The 21,446-nt window shown below is 49.5% G+C and overlaps 1 long non-coding RNA gene across 1 annotated transcript in view; it reads left to right on the forward strand.

The window, feature by feature from the left end:
• The first annotated feature begins 1,736 nt into the window (after positions 1-1,736).
• LOC140391381 (uncharacterized) overlaps positions 1,737-21,446 on the forward strand; it is a 173,415-nt gene continuing 153,705 nt past the window's right edge. The window contains exon 1 of the long non-coding RNA XR_011935030.1: positions 1,737-1,837. This is a non-coding gene — a long non-coding RNA (uncharacterized lncRNA). The remainder of the gene's footprint in view (positions 1,838-21,446) is intronic.

Below are 21,446 nucleotides of genomic sequence, written 5' to 3' on the forward strand. Positions count from 1 at the left end.
CCGACCGTTTATGTCGGGAATGCTGGGAGTTTGAGGTGGAGAGGCTGCTAGCCCCCCACCGGGCGGAGCATTGGTGCGGGTGGCGCCAACTTTTTTTTTTTAATTTAGAGTACCCAATTTTTTTTCCCAATGAAGGGATAATTTAGCATGGCCAATCCACCGAATTGGTGAAACCCAAACATACATGGGGAGAATGTGCAAATTCCACACGGGCAGTGACCCAGGGCCGGGATTCGAACCCAGGTCCTCAGCGCCGTAGTCCCAGTACTAACCACTGCGCCACGTGCCGCCCTCCCGCCAACCTTTTCAGTGGAAAACTAGATTCCTCCTCCGGACATAGCCTCTAAATCGGAGAACCCAGCCCAAAGTGTTGACACCAATGCAGAATCCGTGGACTTTTACAACAGAAAAAGCAGCGCCGCACCTGGACCGATTCCGCGACCATTGAGAGCTAGCACTGGAACACAATCGATTCCAGTGGAAAACAGTGTGGTTTTCGCCAGGTCTGTGACACTTGGGAGGCTGACAAATTGCAGCCACGCATACACATTACAATCCCCCCATGCACAGTTATCCCAGCCAACAAGATGGCACTGGCTGCGCTGGAGCATGCCCATACAGCTGATGGGTCGGCTGGGACCAGAGGGCACGGGGGGGGCACCTACACGACCTATGGCACTAAGTTCAAAGTCGGCTGCTCGCGGTGTGCGCAGCTGCGTGGCTGCCTTGCCGGCTGTGGCAATGACGTTCCCTGCCCATCCACACCGACCCAACAGCCCACCTCCTGGCCACCCCCCACTACTCCCCCGACCCAGGCAGAAGACCTGCGGCCAGTGACACAACTGTCAACAAACTAAGGCGATGTTGGACATCTTCTGTACGCCCTCTTTCGCCCTCAGCAGCCAGCATGCTGGTTGCACGATTTTTAAAAGCACTCGTGAACTAGGCGTCGGGAAGTTGGCCCATTGGAGGCGGAGAATATCGGGTCGGGCCTGCTAATGATATGCAAATGGTGTCTACTGTATGTGCGTTCTGGAATGTAATGACACCGCTGTCGAGGTGACGGAGAATTGTGGTTTTGGGGTCAAATTGGCACCTGCCCCAGTTTTGGCATCGGAACCGATTCTCTGCCCAATCACCTTTTCCGATTTTGGCAAAAAACTAACTGAGAATCCTGCCCTTTAACTTTGCGCAAGACAGAGAAAGTTACTGAACAAATCCACAGGAGTGTGTTACTGAACATTTAACATAAAAAATGAATTATATTACACCAGACAAAAAGGTTGGAAAAATCTCAAAACAAACACAAGAATGTGATTCAAATATTCACTATTCCTTTACCCAGCAATATCGCCACTGATGCATACACATTGCAATCACACGCTTGAGTGCTTGGAATGTTCTTAGTGATTAGAATGTACTTACCTCTCTTTGACGTGGCTGATGTTTGTAAACATTGGAGTTTTAGCATTTAAAGTCACCCATCCATGACGGAAGGTGAATTAATCAAGGCAGCAGCTATTTTGTGGAAGCTGTCAATCACAGTTCACTACTAGAAAGGAATGAACGGCTTATAGCTAATGGATGAGTGACTCTAAGTGCTGAAACACCAATGTTTACAGACAGCAACCATATCAAAGAATGGTATATGCATTGCAATCATACGCTTGAGTGCTTGGAATACACTTAGTGATTGTAATGCACTTACCTCTCTTTCAGCTGTCAGTCACAGCCCACTACTAGAAAGGTATGAATGGTTTGCAGCTAATGGATCTGCGGAGTTGAAACACGGGTAACAGCTGGTCTTCTTCGAGGAATGAACACATGGAGCCTCCACGTAAGTGTTACAGCTGTAATTTCCACTGCCCCTGCTTGGACAGATAGGGGTTTCTTTTATAGGGGGGGAGTTCCATGGGGGGTCCTTTTAGGCAGGGGGACCCTTTGAGGGTCCCTTTTGTTAGGGGGACTCTGTGGGGGATTCCCTCTAGATGCGGGGCCTCTGTGGAGGGCCCCTTCAGTTAGGGGGTCTTGGGGGTCTCAGTATTCTGGTAAATACCAGAAGTGATGACTTCCGGTGGCGGCATGTAGAGGGGAAGTCGCACATTGGGTGGCTCCCGCTTGAGATATATTTTTAGGGGATTTAAAGTCCTGTCCAGGGAGTAATTTGTGGAGGATTGAAGAAAGTGAGATAAAAAGTCGCTAAAGGATACCAAAAGGACTGCAAAAATCAGTTGAGAAGGAGGGAGGGAACGGGGGCTTGCCATCGAGTGAGTGGGTCAGCAAAGTGCTGGCAAGGTGGCAGAGGCCAGACCGCATGATGGGGCTGCACTGCTTACCATGGAGACAATGACTGAGGCGATGGTTGTGGAGCTGGAGAAGCAGTTTGCAAGGCACATGGTGGCGTTGAGGAAGGAGATGGCGGTTGCACTGAAATCGTTGGTGGAGGAGGCATTTTCCCCGGTGAGGGTGGATGTGGCAAAGACATTGAAGTGTTGGGTACTCTGACACACAGACGAACCAACACGGTTGCGTATGGTACAACGCAGTTTTATTTCATTGAGCTATAAACATGGTAAACTCTGGTATTCAGCACATGGTGAACATCTGAGTGGCTGGCAATGAGGCCTGTGCCCTGAGCTCTCTCCTGCTCGAGTGCCCAGGAAGTGTCGTGTTCCCTGCTTTGTACTGTGTATGCTCTTGTCCGTGATTGACTGTCGTGTTGTGTGTGTTGATTGGTCCGTTGATCTGTCCATCATTATGTGTGTATGTATGTGCTGTACTGTTCACCTGAATATTATGACATCCCCCCCTTTTTTACAGGATTATGTGCCTACGTGGTTATAAATAGAGATGTGTACTGAGTGTAGCTAAATGTGTGTGTATGCAATATTTACAGCATGTACATGGGGTTTAACTATATACAAGGGGCGATGTCGGTTGTGACATAACAACCAGGTTGTACCATTAACAAAGAAAGGGCAAACGTTGAACGATAAAGCAAATTCCTGTAACGATAAGAATATAAACATATTAACAAAGTGGTTGCATGAGTTCAATGTATAAACAGTCTCATAAGTCCAGTCTAGCAGGTGGGCGACAAATTCGGGTTGACCGCCTCAAGGGTAGGTCTGGAACCACCGGCTGAGGAACGGGCCTGGCCACGGGCGACGACGGAAGGGGCATGGTAGCAGGCAGCTCCACGAAGTCAAAATCAGGAACAACAGGAGGGCACGGTAAGGTCTCGTAGCGAGCGTGGAAGCAGGCGAAGAGCCCGGCGATTGCGTCGACGAACGGATCCATCAGTCATGCGAACCAGGAACGAGCGGGGAGCCACGCGTCGGAGAACTTCGGCAGGTGCTGACCAGCCACCTTCTGGTATGTGGATGTGGACTTTGTCTCCAGGTGCCAGGGTGGGAAGATCAGTTGCCCGTGTGTCATATGACCTCTTCTGGCAACCTCGCTGCAGTTGCATCCTGTGCAGTACCGGAGCATGGTCGATCGTGGGCGCCAGAATGGAAGGTACAGTAGTCCTGAGGGCGCGACCCATCAGCAGCTGGGCTGTTGAGAGACCAGTGGCTAGTGGGGCCGAGTGATAGGCCAGCAGGGCGAGGCAGAAATCCGATCCGGCAGCAGCAGCCTTACAGAGGAGCCGCTTGGCAATGTGAATGCCCTTCTCCGCCTTTCCGTTGGACTGGGGGTGCAGAGGGTTGGACGTCACGTGTGTGAAGCCATACGAGGTAGCAAACGATGACCATTCCTGGCTGGCGAAATAGGATCCATTGTCCGACATGACAGTCATCGGAATGCCGTGGCGAGCGAAGGTGTCTTTGCAGGCCCTTATGACAGCGGACGACGTCAAATCGTGCAAGCGTATGATCTCTGGGTAGTTGGAGAAGTAGTCAACGATGATGACATAGTCCCTGCCAAGCGCGTGAAAGAGGTCCACACCTACCTTCGCCCAGGGGGACATCACCAGCTCATGGGGCAGAAGCGTCTCAGGAGGTTGCGCCGGCTGAAACCTTTGGCAGGTTGGGCAGTTGAGCACCATATTGGCAATATCATCGCTGATGCCCAGCCAGTATACCGTCTTTCGGGCCCTCCGTCTGCACTTCTCGACCCCCAGGTGGCCTTCGTGTAGTTGGTCGAGAACCGGCTTGTGCATGCTGTGCGGAATCACAATCCGGTCTAGCTTCAGAAGGACACCATCAATGACGGCTAAGTCGTCCCGGACAATGTAAAACTGCGGGCACTGCCCTTTGAGCCACCCTCCCATCATGTGGCGCATCACACGTTGTAGAAGGGGGTCGGCTGCAGTCTCCCGGCGAATACGGGCCAGACTGGAGTCGTCAGCTGGCAGCTTTGCCGATGTGAGGGCCACCTGCGCCTCGACCTGACAGACGAACCCCTCCGAGTCTGGTGGCGTCCTCACTGCACTCGAGAGGGCATCCGCAATGATGAGGTCCCTTCCTGGGGTGTAGACCAGTTGGAAGTCATACCTCCTAAGTTTAAGTAGGATGCACTGGAGGCGAGGGGTCATCTCGTTCAGGTCCTTGTTTATGATGCTGACCAGGGGGCGGTGGTCAGTTTCAACCGTGAACCGGGGAAGGCCATACACATAATCATGGAACTTGCCTATACCGGTTAACAAGCCCAGGCACTCCTTTTCGATCTGCGCGTAGCACTGTTTGTGGGAGTCATGGCCCACGAGGCATAGGCGGACGGGGCCCATGACGCAGTGTCATCCCGCTGCAGGAGCACTGCCCCAATGCTGAACTGGCTGGCATCAGTCGAGATTTTACTGGCACGAGACGTGTCGAAAAAAGCCAGTACTGGTGCAGTGGTGAGCTTGAGTTTGAGCTCCTCCCATTCCTGCTGGTGTGTGAGCTGTGTGTCACCTGGAGCTGGCAAGATCCCATAGCCGGGATAACGTTCCCGTTGTAGTCGACCATCCTGCACCGGGACGGCCGAATTGGTGGTCTGCCCTTCATGGCGTAGAAGGCTGACCATGTTATGAGGTTGGCGGAGGCGCCAGTGTGCTGACCATGCTATGAGGTTGGCGGAGGCGCCAGTGTCCAGGCGGAAAGTTATCGGCGATCGGTTGACCTTCAGGGTGGCACACCATTCATCACCCGGATTGATCATGTTAACTCGGTTCCCATCAATGACTGCAACACGGAAGGCGTCTCGGTCGTCTGTGTCACCGGTCTGGATGCCGTCTGGGCAAGATTCGTAATGGGGAGGCTGAATGGTCCGCACGTCCCTGCGAGGTTGTCGGAGTTGTGGAAGATTGACAGGTTGAGCTGCTCAACAGTAAGCAGCGTAATGGCCCACCTTGCCACAGCGTAGGCATTGTCGGGTTCTTGCGGGATATTGCCGCTTTAAATGTGCTGCTCCACAGTTGCCGCACGTCGTGACGTCATGACGTTTGTTGCGCCACTGCGCATGCGCAGTTCGGTCTTGCGTTGGGCGCGCCTGCGCATTACGTCCCTCGGTGTTGCCGTAGGTTTTGGCACGCACAAGCGCGGGAGGCCTCGAAAAGCATGCGAAATGGCCGATGTCGTCCGGGCCGCGGGCTGGGAGGGACTCAATCGCCTGGACCCGTTCGGCCTCGTGGGGCACCTGGCTCACCGATCCGGCCGCGTAGGACCCCTGCCGCGCCGATTCGGTCGCCTGAAATTGTGCATAGCGGCTAGTCGCGTTTTCGTGCAGGACATAGGCTTTGATTGCGGAGGCTAAGGTGAGGCCTTTTATTTTTAAAAGCCGCTGGCGTAGGGTGCCCGAGGTGACCCCGAAAATGATCTGGTCCCGAATCATGGAGTCCGAGGTGGTGTCGTAACCGCAGGACTGCGCAAGGATGCGGAGATGGGTAAGGAATGACTGAAAGAACTCATCCATACCTTGCAGGCGCTGCTGGAAGATATATCTCTCAAAGCTGTCGTTGACCTCGACATTGACGTGTTGGTCGAGCTTGAGAAGGATCGTCTCGTATTTGGATTAGTCCTCGCCTTCCGCGAACACCAGGGAGTTGTAGATATGGATGGCATGCTGCCCTGCGGTGGTGAGGAGGATGGTGATCTTTCTGGTGTCCGAAGCGCTCCCTCTTTCGTTGGCTTCCAGAAAGAGCTGGAAGCGCTGCTTGAACAGCTTCCAATTTATGCCGAGGTTCCCAGCGACTTGCAGTGGCTGCGGTGTGTTGACGGTGTCCATGGCGCAGGATGGCAGATTTGTGGGTAGGTGTCAATTTACACCTGGTACCATGAAGTGTTGGGTACTCTGACACACAGACGAATCAACACGGTTGCGTATGGTACAACGCAGTTTTATTTAATTGAACTATGAACATGGTAAACTCTGGTATTCAGCACATGGTGAACCTCTGAGTGGCTGGCAATGAGGTCTGTGCCCTGAGCTCTCTCCTGCTTGAGTGCCCATGAACATAGAACATAGAACATAGAAAATACAGCACAGAACAGGCCCTTCGGCCCACGATGTTGTGCCGAACCTTTGTCCTAGATTAATCATAGAATGTACAGTGCAGAAGGAGGCCATTCGGCCCTTTGAGTCTGCACCGGCTCTTGGAAAGAGCACCCTACCCAAACTCAACACCTCCACCCAACACCAAGGGCAATCTGGACATCAAGGGCAATTTATCATTGGCCAATTCACCTAACCCGCACATCTTTGGACTGTGGGAGGAAACCGGAGCACCCGGAGGAAACCCACGCAGACACGGGGAGGACGTGCAGACTCCGCACAGACAGTGACCCAAGCCGGAATCGAACCTGGGACCCTGGAGCTGTGAAGCAATTGTGCTATCCACAATGCTACCGTGCTGCCCTTAAGAACAAATAAATCTACACTATATCATTTTACCGTAATCCATGTACCTATCCAATAGCTGCTTGAAGGTCCCTAATGTTTCCGACTCAACTACTTCCACAGGCAGTGCATTCCATGCCCCCACTACTCTCTGGGTAAAGAACCTACCTCTGATATCCCTCCTATATCTTCCACCTTTCACCTTAAACTTATGTCCCCTTGTAATGGTTTGTTCCACCCGGGGAAAAAGTCTCTGACTGTCTACTCTATCTATTCCCCTGATCATCTTATAAACCTCTATCAAGTCGCCCCTCATCCTTCTCCGTTCTAGTGAGAAAAGGCCTAGCACCCTCAACCTTTCCTCGTAAGACCTACTCTCCATTCCAGGCAACATCCTGGTAAATCTTCTTTGCACCTTTTCCAAAGCTTCCACATCCTTCCTAAAATGAGGCGACCAGAACTGTACACAGTACTCCAAATGTGGCCTTACCAAAGTTTTGTACAGCTGCATCATCACCTCACGGCTCTTAAATTCAATCCCTCTGTTAATAGTGTCGTGTTCCCTGCTTTGTACTGTGAATGCTCTTGTCCGTGATTGGCTGTCGTGTTGTCTGTGTTGATAGGTCCGTTGATCTGTCCATCATTTTGTGTGTATGTATGTGCTGTACTGTAACCCTGAATATCATGACAGACATTGGCCGAGGTGAGAGAGCAGGGCGAGAAGATGAAGAAAATGGAGGAGCCCATGTCACTGCACAGCGACCAGCTCACCTCAATGGGGGACAGGCTGCGGAGGGTGGTGGAGGCTAAAAAAGGGTTTTGAGCAAAGCTCAAAGATTTGGAGAACCGCTCGAGGTGGCACAATTTGAGGATTGTAGGCTTGTCCGAAGGGGCAGAGGGCTCAAGGCCAACGGACTACTTCGCCAAGATGCTGGCGGAGTTGATAGGGGAGGGTGAGGAGCCCTCCCGGTATGAACTGGACCGAGCTCATCGCTTGTTAAAGCCAAAGCCAAAATTAAATGAGCCACCAAGAGCAGTAATTATCTGCTTCCACAGATACCACACGGAAGAGCAGAAGCGTAAGGTGTAGTGATCTGTACATCTGCTGATATGTAAAGGGTTAACAACTGTATAATAGTGTTGGAAAACCACTAGATGGCAGCACTAGATCCATGTACATAAACTAAACTCTGAGGATCTTCCTGCCTCTTCAAACCAGGGGTGACTAGACAGCAGAGTGTTGGAGAGATATAGCTTAGTTGGCACGTGTAGTTAAACATAGTTAATACGTCTTCTGATTTAATTTATCATCAGTTATAGTTGTGGAAGAGTGAACAAACTCATTAGTATTTATATTCGTGATTCATTAAATGTTATTTGCTTTAAATTGAAAACTGATAGTTTCATTGAACTGCAACCATCAATCCATTCTGGGAGTAATCAAAGAGTAACGACGTATTACAATCTCGTAATATAACAGAAGTTTAAATATAACAGGTGGGCTGGTGCTGGAGTTCAGCTCTACCAGGACTTGGCGGTGGAATTGGCAAAGAGACATTTGGCCGAGTAAAGACGGCACTGGACAACAGTGGGGGGCGATTTGGTGTGGTGTATCCGGCGAAGTTGAGGTTGACGTACAACATCAAAGACTTTAATTTTGAGATGCTGGAGGCGGCTGAGGCATTAATGAAGGCAGAAAGCTTGGAACAGAAGTGAGGAGCGGAACTGGAGAGAAGCCATGGAATATGATTGGGGAGCTGGAGAATGTATATAGGTTATAACTTTCTATTCATTTACCTGTATTCTAACTTACTTTACTTCAAATTGTTATCGTTTACATTTTCTTTGTTTGGTTTGATTGGCATTCTTTGTTGCGGTTTTATTGAGTTGGATGGGTTGGATTGTTTTCTCTGGGACTGGGTAGGAGGGGAGGGGATGGAATACCATGGCCGGTGGGGGGGAGGGGGTGCGGTGTTGGGGGTGGGGTGCCCCCGCACTAGCTAACTAAAGTCGGCTAGTGAATGGCGGTGAGGTGGGAGGAGGAGTTGTGGACATTGGAGTCTGGTGAGCAAGTTTCGATGAGCCTAAGAGGTGTGAAAGGGGGGGAAGGATCGATACTGGGTAGGGATTTTTTCAAGAGGAAGTACAGGGGGGATTCTGGGAGGGAGGAGGGGGTTCGATCTTAATAATGGACAGGGGCGGGCCAGGCTCTTGGGGCAGGGCCCGGTGGTATGATGATGGTGGATAAGAAGGGGAGTGGTGAAAGACCCCCAGTTAGGATAGTCACATGGAACGTGAGGGGGTTGGGAGGTCCAGTCAAGAGGCCAAGGGTGCTTGCGCATCTTAAAAGCTTGAAGGCCGACGTAGCAATGCTACAGGAGACTCACTTGAGGGTGAACGACCAGGTGAGACTTAAAAAGGGCTGGGTTAGTCAGGTGTTTCACTCTGGATTTGACGGAAGGGCTCGAGGCGTAGCAATAATGGCCAGTAAAAGGGTACGGTTCCAGATGGAGAAGGTGGTGGCAGATCAGGGGGGTAGGTATGTGATTGTGGCAGGGGCTCTGGAGGGGACGTTAGTGGCGCTGGTAAGTGTATATGGTCCCAATTGGGATGATGTAGGATTCGGGAAGAAGGTGTGTGGGGCCATCCCCGACTTGGATTCACACAAACTGATACTGGGAGGGTGACTGGAACTTGGTGCAAGAGCCAAGGTTGGACAGGTCACGGCTGCGCTCGCTGGTCCCATTTCGGGGGGGGGGGGGGCGGGGGGCAAAGGTGTTGGCTGGGCTAATTCTGGAAATGGGAAGGGTGGGCCCTTAGAGGTTTCTGCACCCAAGGGAACGGGAGTACTCATTTTTCTCTGCGGTCCATAAGGTATACTCGTGGATCAACTTTCTTGTGGTGGTTAAGGTGCTGCTGGCTGGGGTTAAGGGGTCGGAGTACTTGGACATTGCAATAGCAGATCATGCTCTGTATTGGGTGGATATGGTATTGGAGAAGGGGTTAGTACAGAGGCTGGGGTGGAAATCAGATATGGGACTGTTGGGAGACCGAGGGTTCTGTGATAAAATTGAGAAAGTAACTGAGGAATATGTAGGTTTTAACTGCACGGGGGAGGTGTTGAAGGCAGTTGTCTGGTAGGCTCTGAAGGTGGTGGTGAGGTTTAAGGTGATCTTGTTTAAGGCTAGGGTGGACAAAGAGGCGAGGTTGGAGCATCAGAGGGTAACAGATGCGATGTAGGAGGGTAGGTAGGAGTTATGCAGAAGATGGGGACCCAGCGCAGTTGGAAAAGGGGAAGGAACTACAGCTGAGCTTTGACCAACTATCTACCAGGTGAGCCAATTGAGGCGAGCAAGGGGTGCAGTTTACGAACATGGAAAGAAGGGTCAGCTTCGGAGGGAAGCAGTGACAAGGGAAATTGTTCAGGTGTGGAACAGGGCAGGGAAGTTGGTGGTGGCTCCGGATCAGTTTAGTAAGGTCTTCGAGGAATTTTATGAGAGGTTGTATAGGTCGGAGCCACCTGCGGATGGCCGGGAGATGCAGGAATTTCTAGATGGGCTGGACTACCCGAGGTTAGGGGAGGTGGACAGGGCTAAATTAGAAAGGGCGATAGTGGAGTAGGAGATAAAAGATGTGATTGGGAGGATGCAGTTGGGGAAGGTGGCAGGGCCAGATGGGTTTCCGGTGGAATATTATAAAAGATTCAAGGATGGTGGGGATGTTTGAGGAGGCGATAGGGAAGGGGGTGTTACCACACACTTTGGGGCAGGCATCGATTTCCCTTTTGCTTCAGAAGGATAGGGATTCGAAGGAATGTGGGTCGTTTAGATCCATAGAACTTTTAAATGTTGACGCAAAGGTGTTGGCAAAGGTACTGGCAGGTAGGCTGGAGTTGTGCCTCCCAAAGGTGATAGGTGAGGATCAGACAGGGTTTGTGAGAGAATGGCAGACCTTTTCGAACACCAGGAGGGTGTTGAACGTGGTTATGGTGCCGGTGGAGGGGAGGGAAACAGGTGGTTGTGGCATTGGACGCCGAGAAAGCGTTTGACCAGGGAGAATGGGGGTACTTGATGGCAGTTCTGGAGCGGTTTGGGATTGGACCACAATTTGTGGACTGGGTAAAGCTACTTTATAAGGAGCCGAGTGCGAGTGTCCGCACAAATAACTTAAACTCTGGCTATTTTTCTCTCCACCATGGGACGAGGCAGAGTTGTCCTTTATCCCCCTTGTTGTTTGCACCTCACGATTGAGCCATTGGTCATCAAGGTGCTGCTACAGAGGGGAAGGCAGTGAGGGGTGTTGGGTCTTCGGAGCCTGATATATTATTACTGAGCGGCGAATGTGGAGAAGGTGCGGAGCTGGGTCAAAGGGGTGGATTCCATGTGGGTCAGAATGGAGGAGAGTTTGTGTGGCGGGTCGGGATTGAAGGCACTAGCATTAACGCTGCTCCCGATGGCCCCGGGGAAATACTCAGTGAGTCTGGCAGTAATAACACCATTGAGAATTTGGAGGCAGTTTCGCCAGCACTTCAGGCTGGGGCAGGGTCAAGGGAAATGCAGATTTGAGCCAGGGAAGTGTGTTGGGAATTTTCGAAGATGCGAGGAGAAGGGAGTTAGGGCACTAAAGGATTTGTTTCTAGGGCACCTGTTTGCAGGATTGAAGGAGCTGGGAGTGAAGTATGGGCTGGAGCAGGGGGAAATGTTTAGATACATGCATGTTCGAGACTTTGCCAAGAAGGAGATACAGAGCTTCCCGGTGGAGCCGGCCTCCACATTGCTGGAGGAGGTGCTGACCACAGGGGGACTGGAGAAGGGGTAGTGTCAGCGGTTTAGACGGTTATTTTGGAAGAGGAGACGGCACTGCTGCAAGGGAGCAAAGAAAAGTGGGCAGCAGACTACGTTCATATATTTTGGTCCTGTCCAAAGCTGGAGGATTACTGAAGGGAGGTTTTTAGGGTAATCTCTAAGGTGGTGCACATGAAACTTGATCTGGGCCCTCTGGAGGCCATATTCGGGGTGTCGGATCAGCCGGGGTTTGAAGCGGGTGCGGAGTCAGATGCTGTGGCCTTCACCTCGCTGATCGAACGAAGGCAGATCCTGTTGGGGTGGAGGTCAACCTCTCCACCCTGTGCCCTGGCGTGGCGGGGGGACCTGCTGGAATTCTTAACTCTTGAAAAGGTCAAATTTGGACTGAGGGGAAGGATGGAGAGGTTCTACAATTCATGGGCGTTATTCATTATGCACTTTCAAGAATTGAATGACATCGGACATATGGGGATGTGGTTGGGTGGGTTGCGGGGGGTAACTGTATATGTTGATGGTGACCAGGGTGATTCCTGATTCCTTTTTTATTTGATGTTTGTGTTGACATGTGGGCTGTTGTTTGAGGGTTGGTGGGTGGATGGGATTGTTGTTGTTGATAAGGGGATTGACATTGTATTTGTTACCGTTGATTGTTTGTTGGTGGGTCTAAATTCTGAAGAAAATGTGAAAAAGGAAGAGAATAAAAATATATTTTTTAAAATACCCGAAGTGATTCATGCCCACATAATTCCTGGCCCAGGGAACCAGAGAATCATGGAGGGCCAGAAAATAGGGTGCCTGGCCCACTTAATGGATGCAAATGGGTTATTAAGACTCACTTGCATCCATTTACATCCTCCCACTGGCGCGGTCGTAAACTTCGATCCCGGTGCCCGTGGGGAGGAGCGCCGCATTCGGATCGACCCTTGATTTTCCCCCTACACTTGATTCTTCATCCCATCGGGAAATGCGTTTCGGGCGTCGGAGGAGGGAGAACCCAGCTCCTCATGTTTTTGGCTCCTCATATCTGAGTTCAAGAATCTCGGGCGAAATTCTCCCCCAACGGCGCGATGTCCGCCGACTGGCGCCAGAAATGGCGCCAATCAGACGGGCATCGCGCCGGCCCAAAGGTGCGGAATGCTCCGCATCTTTGGGGGCCGAGCCCCAACATTGAGGGGCTAGGCCGGCGCCGGAGGGATTTCCGCCCCGCCAGCTGGGGGAAATGGCGTTTGTTGCCCCGCCAGCTGGCGCGGAAATGCGGCGCATGCGCGGGAGCGTCAGCGGCCGCCGTCAGTTTCCCGCGCATGCACAGTGGGGAGAGTCCTAACCTGAAGGGAAAGAGTGCCCCCACGGCACAGGCCCGCCCGCTGATCGGTGGGCCCCGATCGGGGGCCAGGCCACCGTGGGGGCACCCTTGGTCATGCCAAGTAAAACACTACTGCTCCAATAAATCCGCAGTAAGGAGTCACCAGACTTTGTCTGCTTCCTTGGATCTTCAGAGATTCTTTCAAGCCTGCTTTGCTTCAAATCTGTTCCTCACATATCTCTCTTTAACTTGGAGCCTTGTTCCTTTCTTTCATCTTGACTTCTGGGACTGCATGCTGATGTTTGTGTTTGTCCCTGCCTGGTACATTCTTCTGGGACCTCTCTCTCTTCTCCTTTCCCATATCCTGCTCCTTGGGACACATCCTTTGGTAATGACATGCCGTTTCAGGTCCCATGACCTGTAATTTGACACAATTTGCTCTTCCTTGCTTTTGCACAGGCACACAGGGCAGGGTCCTAACCTGAAGATGCGAAAATCCCAAACTGTGCATGCGCCACCACATCCCACATGGGCGGATGCATAGAAAATCCAGGATGCCAACCACTGACTTTAACTTAAGGTACATATTTCAATTTCATCACAATACAAACATACAAATTACAAGCAGAAGTAGGCCATTTGGCCATTCGCACCTGTTCGGTCATTTGACAAGATCATGGGTGACATTATTGAAGCCTCAACTCTATTTTCTGATCTAAATCCTTACATCGTTTGGCTCCCTTGTCAATAAAGAATCTGTCTAACTCGGGCTTAATAATATTCAATGATCCAGCCTCCAGTGCTCTCAGGGGAAAAGAATCCCACAGACCAATGACATCTCTGAGAGAATTAATTCTCCTTCTGTCTTAAATAGGTCCTGCCAAACTGAATGGCGAGTCAAATGGTTTGCCACACCTGCTGAGGGGAAGCACGCCACGGTGAGACTATAAATCCTTTTAAAATTACACTTAACTGAATACAACCATCCCCATATTAAAATTGCAAGCCACTGCTGGCCAACATTCATCTACACTCCAAAGTGACCTTGACCGTTCAGTGACAATAACTTTAGCCAACTCACTCACCCCTCCTTAATCACCATCATCCTCTTTGAGCCTGACCACCATTAATATCCCTGCTAACCATTCCTTCTGAACATCCCCCATCTAAGTTGAAACCTTTTGCATTTTCTTCCTCTCAGTCACCCCGCCCTATAATGTTCTCTCGCTGCTTTCCAGCTGCCCTGATTAACTGCTCTGGATTTTCTCCCTCTTAAAAACCTCTCTAGTGGACAGCCACAGCACAATGTTCGAGGCTGTTTCTCAAGCAGGGTTACTGAGGACACCTATTGGGTGTCCACAGCTCATCAAGTTGATGATCTTGTGGCCTGAGGTCCAATGTTATGTGTGGCTCCGTTTATCCACTCAGATCTACGAATAGTTCTCTGTGTTCGCACCACATATTTTGGGCACGATAAAAACATTACAACCCCCCCCTCTCTCTCTCTCTCCCCCCCCCCCCCCCCCCCCCGCCTCCATCACTCTTCCAACTATTTTAATTATTGATAAACCTAATAACTATTGGCTGACCTAATTCCATGCTCTACGGTGTGGCCAAACCTTTGCATAAAAATAGTGTGCCTGTGGTAGGGCAAGTTCTCTAAATCCTTACATGTGATGAGGTAACTCACTACATGTGAGGCTTTGGTAAGGCTCTTCAATTATACAATGATCACAATTGAGAAATAGTGAAGAGAAGATGTACTATTGGCTATTTTGCAGCTTTATGTTTTTGGGTTTTAACGTTACAGTAACTTTATGGAGGCTAATTTTCCAAGTTTGCGCTGACAGTACCACATGCTAAGGATGGGCGGGATTCTCCGACCCCCCGCCGGGTGGGAGAATCGGCAGGGGTCGGCGTGAATCCCGCCCCCACCTTCCCCCTAATTCTCCCGCCCCCCCCAAAATTGCCCCAGCGTGCGTCACGCCGCCGACCTCGGAGAATGGCGGGGTCCGGCACAACTCAATGGGCCCCGGGGCTGACCGAATTCTCCGGCCCACGATGGGCCGAAGTCCCGCCCTTTCTTTGCCAGTCCCGCCGGCGTAAATTAGAGTAGGTCCCTTACCGGCGGGAGCTGGCAGCATGGGCGGGCTCTGGGGTTCCTGGGGGGTCACGGGGGGATCTGGCCCCGGGAGATGCCCCCAAGGTGGCCTGGCCCGTGGTCGGGGCTCACCGTTCCGCGGGCGGGCCTGTGCCGTGGGGGCACTCTATCCTTCCGCACCGGAGGCTGTGGTCCTCCGCCATTCCTGGTGCGGAAGCGAATCCCTTTGCGCATGTGCGGGGATGACGCCAGCACACGCTGGCTCTCCCGCGCATTCGCCGACTCGTGCCGGCTGGCGGAGGCCCTTCGGTGCATGCGGGGCGCCAACCACTCCGGGGCGGGCCTAGCCCCTGAAGGTGCGGAGGATTCCGCACCTTTGGGGCGGCCCGACGCCAGAGTGGTTCATGCCACTCGGTCCCGCCAGGACACCCCCGCCCCGCCGGGTAGGGGTGAATCCCGCCCCAGAAGTTAAGCTAAACCTAACAGGGGAGTTGGCCTTTCTCCCCTCAGCAGAATAGCAACTGGAAGGTCAATTCCATTTTTTTTCTTCTTCTGCTTCAACAACATTTCTGCCAAAACATATTTTATTCATAAATCCACGTTGCTTGCCTTTGTGAGGTTGCACAAAATGAATCAAATGCTGGGCGTACCTGTTGTCATTGCTTATCTGTAAAACGAGCATAAACAAACTGAGCCCCTGCAGTTCATCGGAGGACAAGATATTTAATTGTTAGTCATAATAGAAGAAGGATCAATCAAACACTATTGGAAAATCATAGGTTTTTGCTTTGAAACTTTCCACAGGAGGCAGAGGTAATCTGTGGAGTAGTGAACACTTTGAACTACCAGCTCGCCATGGAATTTTGAAGTTTTCCCATTCCCTTCTTTATTTGAACAGGTTTACAGCTTTAGATTTTGATGATCCCTCTAACCTTCCTGCCTTTTTCTAAGTGAGAATCATTAATCCCACCTCATGGAATCAGAGAATAATCAATAAATCATTACAGTGCAGAAGGAGGCCATTCGGTCCATCGAGGCTGCATCGACCCTCTGAGCACAATACATAGGCCCAATCTCCAACCCTATCCCCATAACCCCATCTTGGGACAATTTATCATGACCAATCCACCTAACCAGCACATCTTTGGACTGTGGGAGGAAACCGGAGCACCCGGGGAATCCCACGCACACACGGGGAGAACGTGCAAATTCCAAACAGACATTCACCCGAGGGCGGAATGAAACTAGGTTCTCTGGTGCTGTAGCAGAGCAGTGCTAATCACTGTTCCACCATGCCAGCTGCTCAACAAATGCCATTTGACTTAATTTCGGAAAAGGGGGTGTGATATTTCACTGAGCAAGGACACATGGTACGACTGTGCTCACTATCTGATGTCCTTCACCGGAATCTTGGGCCTCAATTATTTACAGCTGGCAGAGCTACAGTTGCTGATCCAGTTTTCACAGACAGCTCACTGGTGAAAGGGGTCACAGGGTGGGGTGTCAGGGTCGGGCTGTGCGGGTGTCATCGAGGAGATGCCGAGAAATCTTCCCAGGAGCTGAGCTGGGTAATGGGCCAAGAGGAGAAATAAATCACAGAGTGGAAGGCCTGGATGGACTACTATCCAATGACAAAAATGTTCCATTGTGTGGGCAGTCTAGAGTGATCCCTTTAGGTTAGGCCGCTCGATACCTGGTACCAAATCGGCTCTGGTAATTGAAAATGGCATTGGTTCCTACATACGCATGGGACCCTAATCAACATATTATGAATAGCTTTTTCCCTGAGTGTCTGTGCTGCCCGAATGAAGATCCTGAAGAAGATTATGGTGGTTGGATTGGAATTGAGACTCGTATTGGAACACTAAGTAGCATGATTTCTGGGACACTGTCATTTTGTTCCTGCTCGGAAAAGGCCCCTCAAAATCTTCCCCGAGGATTATTTCAACTATGGATAACCAGTGAACATAATCTCAGAGTAAGGAGCCATCTATTTAAGAAGGATGTGGAGGAATTTCTTCTCTCAAATGGTATTGTATCTGTGAAATTTTTTACCACAGAGAGCTGTAGAGGTTGGGTCATTAAGTATGTTCATGGCCGAGATAGACAGGCTTTTAATCAGTAATGAATCAATGGTTCGGGGGTAAGATGGGCAAACTGAGTTGAGGATTATATCGGATCAGCCATGTTCTCATTGAATGGCGAAGCAGACTTGATGGAGCAAGTGGCCGACTTCTGCTCTTACATCTTATGCTCTTATCTTTATTTTTAATCTCAATGAAACTACATATCCAATATTTTGCTAAAATATTCAGAAGTTTTCCAAGCGCAGCGGTAGAGCATGGGACTCTTAATCCCAGGGTCGTGGGTTCGAGCCTCATGTTGGGCGTTTCAGTTTATTTTATCTGAGAATATTAAACTGGACTGTTCAGGGTGGCACAGTAGCACATTTGCTAGTAGGCTTGGGGGACTGTCTGTGCGGAGTCTGCACATTCTCCCCGTGTCTGCGTGGGTTCCCGCCAAGTGCCCCGGTTTCCTCCCAGAAGTCCCGAAAGATGTTTTGTGAATTGCACAGTCTAAATTCTCCCTCAGTGTACCCGAACGGGCACCGGAGTGTGGCGACTCGGGGATTTTCACAGTAACTTCATTGCAGTGTAATGTAAGCCTACTTGTGACACTAATAAAGATTATGAATATAATATTATGGTTCTGTGTTATTACTTCCATGTCGAACAGTGGCATACGGTCACCTGACTGTTATTTACCCTTTAGTGGTTTACCAATTTAAGTGCATCAGTGTGGGGTTAGAGTTTTGTTTAACATCACTAGGTGTCATAAAGCTTCTTCACAAATAATCTAGAATGCTATTGGCAATCATAAAAAGATTTGCATTTCCTCAGCATCTTTCTCGAGGGCGTTCCAAAGTACTTTGCAGCCAGTAACGTACTTTTGTAGTATAGTTACTGATGTAACATATGGAAAATACATCAGCTAATGTGTACAGAACAAACTCCGACAAACAGTGATTTAATGTTGGCCAGATGATCTGTTTTAATGATGGTGATTCAGCGATAAATAGAGGCAAGGCAATGGGGATAGTTCAGCCTTGAAACTGTGCAATTGGGTCTTGTACATCCACTTGTCAAGACATTGGATTGTCATTACAGCGAACAAACAGCACCTTCTGCATTTGACTGACAAGGTGAGTCAGTCCAGAATTATTTTGTGTGTCCATGAGTGAGACTCAAACCTATAACCTTTTACTTAATGATGAGTTCTCTGCAACTAAGCCACAGCTGATAAACTGTCAAGCAGTAAAGCTTGTATAATAATGCAAATACAATATTTACTGATCTTACAAGCTCAAAACTGATCTTTTAAATTAATTTGCAATAATCAGAATTGTAGCCACCTGGGTTGGCCACTTCCCGACTTAAAATGGAGAACAGCAAAGGCTGAAGGGAAATTCAGCCAACACAGGCAAAAACTAGCAGGCGCAAGTTACTGTGTATTAGATTCTGCAGAAACCCAGACAGCATCGATACCAGCAACCATCTGCATAGTAATGTAGCAGCCATCTACATAGTAATGAGCGATCCCCGGGAACAATCGAAACATTTGAGGTCAACAAGGCCAAACCAGACTCCTTGTCGCCAGCAGGAGCCAACACATAAGAGGTTAACGAACACTTAAAGACCGCCCAACGATCAGGGAACAGCTGCAGTATTGGAGAAATCGAACCAAGCGATAGAAACAAAGTCCAATCACATGAAACCAGGTACGGGGTCCGCCCCGAAAGGCAGGAAGCCCCTGGGGACTATAAAGTAAAGCCCCCAAGTTCAAATCGTCCTTCTTGACAGGGTCACTCAGCAACGCGAAGCAACCCTTGACAGTGACCTGTCCGGCGGCCTCCAAAGAACGTAAGTTTCAAGTCAACGCTCGCTACGAGATAGGCACTCCTAGCTACCAATCCATACCAGCTTTTGAATCCCGCAGACTCAGAACCCGAACGAAAGGCCATTTGTTCCCCTGACCTGGTGGGCCAGTCCGAAGCTAAGTATAGGCCTGTTAGTGATAGAAATAGCTTAGAAAGTAGAGTTTATGCATGAGTAGTGATTTACTGTGTATAATAAATGTGCTTTGATTTGAATCTTACTAATTGGTGTATTGAGTTATTGATCATTACTTGAACTTGAATCTCGTGGCGGTATCATAAAGATACCTGGCGACTCTAGAGCAAAGGTTATAAAACAGAGCCAATTGAACCAACCAAAAGTTAGCAACAGAATCATCTACGAATTCAAAGAGTATTAAGGAAATGGCTGAGATGATTTCAGAAATTAATATTTAAGAATATTTATTTTTTGATAGATTTAAGCAGTGAATTGAACCCTTCGGTGTTCAATTGTAGGGATGTTTCGCTTCCAACGTCTAAACACTTCTGCCCAGTTCTCTCAGAAAGCATCATGCAGGAACCAATCACTGAACGTTGTCAGGCAGAACACTGTCCCTCGCCGATCCACCAGTTGCCGGTTGAACAATTGAACCAACTCTCTCCAAAACTGTTTCCTCACGTCCACTCAGTGCTGAAGATTGTGGTTTCTCCTTTCTAAAATACAAAACCTGGGAACACGGTGTCCTGGCAAGCAGTCTGTTTCAACTCTGAGTCTTCTCCTTGAAGGCACATCCTGATTATGTATTCACAGACCAAAAATAAAAACATTAAATAAAACAAATGGAAACAAAGAAAATAAGCAGGAATGACTCTTACACGCGGAGGGAATTGAATTGGCTGGTGATAACAACTGTGATGCTCGGGACCTTCAGAAGAAGCCAAGGTGAATCATCCACTCGACACTTTTGGCTGAAGATTATTGCAAATGCTTCAACAACGTGGGGCAGCACGGTAGCATTGTGGATAGCACAATTGCTTCACAGCTCCAGGGTCCCATGTTCGATTCCGGCTTGGGTCACTGTCTGTGTGGAGTCTACACATCCTCCCCGTGTGTGCGTGGGTTTCCTCCGGGTGCTCCGATTTCCTCCCACAGTCCAAAGATGTGCAGTTTAGGTGGATTGGCAATGATAAATTGCCCTTAGTGTCCAAAATTGCCCTTAGTGTTGGGTGGGGTTACTGGGTTACGGGGATAGGGTGGAGGTGTTGACCTTGGGTAGGGTGCTCTTTCCAAGAGCCGGTGCAGACTCGATGGGCCGAATGGCCTCCTTCTGCACTGTAAGTTCTATGATTATCTATGAACCTTGTATTTGGCACTGATGTGCTGGGCTCCTGCATCATTGAGGATGGGGATATTTGTGGAGCCTCCTCCACTAGTGAGTTGTTTAATTGTCCACCACCATTCACAACTGGATGTGGCAGGGCTGCAGAGCTTAGAACTGAGCTGTTGGTTGAGGAATCGCTTAGCTCAGTCTAGTGCTTGCTGTTTATGCTATTTGGCAAGCTCCTGTGTTGTAGCTTCACCAGACTGACACCCCATTTTTAGATGTGCCTGCTGCTCCTCCTGGCATGCTCTCCTGAACTGAAACTATTTAAATTTAACAATCTGGCCACACTGGATCATGGTATTGCCCACAATAATTAGTTAGAAAATCTGTAATAGACTGATATGTGGTTCTGAAATTAGCTTTATTGTTGACAGAGGCATCTGGAAGAATAATTCATTCTTCATTAGCATAAATACTTTCACCGGCTCTGTGGCCATGCAGTAGGAAAAGCTTAGGTATGGTTGAAGCGCACTAACACGTTTGTGGCCTTAATTGTTCCGAACAGAAGGAACAGGATAACTCAATCTCCCAAGAATCAATCACTGGGATCAACTTGTCTCAAGCCGATTTCTCTGAGTGTGTGTTCAGTACAGGATCACGCGGTTGATACACTGAGGACTCATCCATAATATTAATATCGCAACAACAACCAGTAATGCAGCAGACCTTTGTTTAATTCAACCCGTCTACTTCATAATCATCTTTAACATGAATTTGTTGGCTGCGCTGATCACCTATTGGTGGCTGGAAAACAAACAATGGTGTTTGAACAGATAATCTAACAATCCAGTTAATGCATAAAGCAGCCTCGGCACATATCATTCACAGACAAATAACAAACAAATAATTCTCCGGAAGCTTTGTAATCAATTAAGCAAGCAGTTTGCCGACATCAGGAAGATAATTTAATCAAAATGTTCTCATCACTTTTGTTATCAGCTGGCTTGCCATTGCCGTCCAGTTAGCTTAATGTGTTTGGTATGGACACTGCTCCACCCAGTTAGAACCATTACAAAAACCTGGAATCGCCAATGACATTTTGACTTAAGTGTTGCCACAAAGGTGTTATATTGATACAGATTTATAGAAACCATTTTCCAATTAACTCCAGTCTGGTTATTAAATGACAATTACCCAG

This window comes from Scyliorhinus torazame, chromosome 15, assembly GCF_047496885.1.
Source record: "Scyliorhinus torazame isolate Kashiwa2021f chromosome 15, sScyTor2.1, whole genome shotgun sequence".
Taxonomy (NCBI): Eukaryota; Metazoa; Chordata; class Chondrichthyes; order Carcharhiniformes; family Scyliorhinidae; genus Scyliorhinus; species Scyliorhinus torazame.